The sequence below is a fragment of the Triticum dicoccoides genome, chromosome 2B (assembly GCF_002162155.2).
Source record: "Triticum dicoccoides isolate Atlit2015 ecotype Zavitan chromosome 2B, WEW_v2.0, whole genome shotgun sequence".
Taxonomy (NCBI): domain Eukaryota; kingdom Viridiplantae; phylum Streptophyta; class Magnoliopsida; order Poales; family Poaceae; genus Triticum; species Triticum dicoccoides.
This window is the reverse complement of record NC_041383.1, coordinates 276,836,740-276,839,756: the sequence shown is the minus strand read 5'-3', so window position 1 is coordinate 276,839,756 and position 3,017 is coordinate 276,836,740.

The following is a 3,017-nucleotide window of genomic DNA, read 5'->3' as shown; positions in this document are numbered from 1 at the left end:
GCAGCGCGCGTGGCCGACGGGCGCCGACGCTGCCTCGGCCACCTCCTGCTTCCCTGGCCACCTCCTGCTTCCTCCCCGAGCCCTCTAGCGACGCCACGCACCCCTCCTAGAACCGTCGCTCACTCTCTCGTCCCCATCCTCTCCTCTGCTCTCTCTCCCTCTCACCCGAACGGAGCCACCGCCGCTGACGAGCGTCGCCGTGGCCACAGCCACTGCCTCGCCTCGTCGTTGCGCCCAGAGGCTCCGCCTCGACCCCCTCTTCCTCTCCACCAACCCATGCCCCGCTGGACGCCCTGCATCGCTGCCCATGCCGTCTTCCCCATCTCCGGGCGCCGAGGATCTTCGCCATCGATTCGCCACCATCGTCGCTTCCCCGAGCCCGCTTCTACGGCCCCTGCAACCGCTGTGAGGCCACGAACCTTCTCCCTCTAACCCCATGCTCGATTGCCTCCCCTAACCGCCCTAACCACCTTGCCGAGCGCTCCGCGCCATCGGCCATGGCACCGCCGTGGCCACAGATGTCTTAGCTCGCGTCTGAGCACGCCCTCGGGCTCGAGATGTTCCCAGGAGCCGAAAACTCCCATCGGTTCGTCCGTAGCTGCACCATAGCATCGTCTTAGGCGATGCCCGAGCTCCGGACGCCGCCTCGCTCGCCGTAGTTGCCGCTACCGGCCACCCCAGCCGCGGCCACAGCCACCGCTGGACGCGCCGCGTCGCGGACGTTCCAATGAGCCAAACCGCGCGCCAAACAATCGCCCCTAGCTCAAATCCGAGCCGCGCCGCCGTGCGGAATGGTCGCCGTCGGCGATACTCCGGCGACTGCCGATGTGGCACGCTTAATTAGTGTTAATGACCCAACTAATTAAACCCACAGCCACTGACAGTGGGCCCCACCCCTGGTCAAACCCCAGTCAGCGCTGGGTTTGACCGGGATTAGCTCCTGTGTCACTGACGTGTGGCCCCCACACGTCAGGTTTGACCTGGGGCGCCCAGTTGACCCTGCTGACGTCACCGTGACGTGGTGCTGACGCCATAATTCATTTCTGGATTTATATTATTCAGGAAATTCCAGAAAATTGTAAAAACTTCTAAAAATCATAGAAATTCAACCGTAACTCCAAATGAGATAAATTATATATGAAAAATGATCAGAAAAATCCAATCTATCCATCTGTACTATTTTCATGCATGTTAGAACAACTTATAGCTGCTGTTTAGCACAAATCAATTAAAGGGCATTTAAATAATCATATATGGAGTTGGAATTTGAATCATGTATTCAAACCAACTTCATTTAAATCATAGCCAGGTGCATTAGCTCAACACACATTCATATTGCCATGTCATAGCATGCATCATATTGCGCATTGCATTGATCGTGTTCCTTCTGTGTTGCTGGTATTGTCCCCTCTCGATAGACGTGATACCGATGATGTGATCGTTGACACTGATGAAGACTCAATGCTATCTTCAGAAGTGCCAGGCAAGCAAAACCCCCTTGTTCATTCCGATAAAATCCCACTCTCTCGCTCCTGCTCTTTTTTACTGCATTAGGACAACACCGATTCATCTGTTACTTGCTGCGGTAGCTGAACCCCTTTATCCTTTGCATGACCTGTCATTGCCACATTAAATAGATGGAACCCACTAGCATGAGTAGGAGTTGTTTGAGCCCTGTTGTGCCTACTCATTCATGCTTGTTTGTCATGCCTGCTACTGCTTAGAGTTGTGTCAGGTCTGATTCATCGGGGATGAATCAGAGGTGTGTGAACATGTCCTACTGTGTGTGAGCTAAGTGTGTGAACACGATTTGGTAAAGGTAGCGGTGAGAGGCCATGTAGGAGTACATGGTGGGTTGTCTCATTGCAGCCGTCCTCAGGAACTGAGTTCTGTGTTTGTGATCCATGATTCAGCTACTACCACGCATTGGGCCCGAAACCAATGGACCCTCTCGGCTTCTTGATCACCCTTGTCCTCTGTCCAGGAGTTGCAAATAGTTTCTGGTGTTTGTAGTATGCTGGAGGCCGTGCACAGCGCTGACCGTAGGGGTGGGCTGTGATGCGGTAGGCACGTGGCCGGGTAAACCGGGCGCCCGTTTGGTGTCACGGAACCCTGTTCACATCGTTTGGGGCTGTGAGCGAAACTCCGGCCGGATCTCCTCATGGATGGAACCCGAATAGGCGATAAACCTGGACTAGAGACTTGAGTGTTTAGGCAGGCCGTGGCCGACACCCACGTTGGGCTTCCGCTTGAAGGTTGCCGAGTACATGTCGTGTAAACGGCGGTAAGTGGTGAGAGCGTGTGTGAAGAAGTACACCCCTGCAGGGTTAACATCATCTATTCGAATAGCCGTGTCCGCGAAAAAGGACTTCTGGGTTGCTTATATCAGTTCATAGACAAGTGAAAGTGGATACTCTAAAATACGCAAGATAAGCGTGAGTGCTATGGATGGCGTTCTCGCAGGGAGACGGGAGCGGATCCATAGTGGTGTATTGATATGGTGAATATGTGGACTCGTGTGCGCCACCTGAAGAGTTACTTGCAATCATAGTTTAGGTTAGCCACTGAGTCAAAGCTGGCTTGCTGCAGTTAAACTCCACCATCCCCTTTGTTGATAATGATGCATATGTAGTTAGCTCTGATGTAAGTCTTGCTGGGTACATTTGTACTCACGTTTGCCTATTTTATGTTTTTGCAGAGAGACTTCGGTCTCGCTAGTAGTTCCACGTGGACTTCGACGTTTAGCTTGTTACCTCAGCTACGATCTTGTGCCCTCGGCAGGATCTGATAGACAGTCAGGCTTCTCAGCCTTTTTCATTTATAGATGTCTGTACTCAGACATGATAGCTTCCGCTTGTGCTTTGATTTGTATGCTCTGAGTGTTGGGTCATGAGACCCATGTTTGTAATATCTCGCTCCTCGGAGCCTAATGAATAAATTACTTGAGTCGTAGAGTCATGTTGTGATGCCATGTTGTATTTGCACATATCTAGCATATTGTGTGTATGATATTGAAA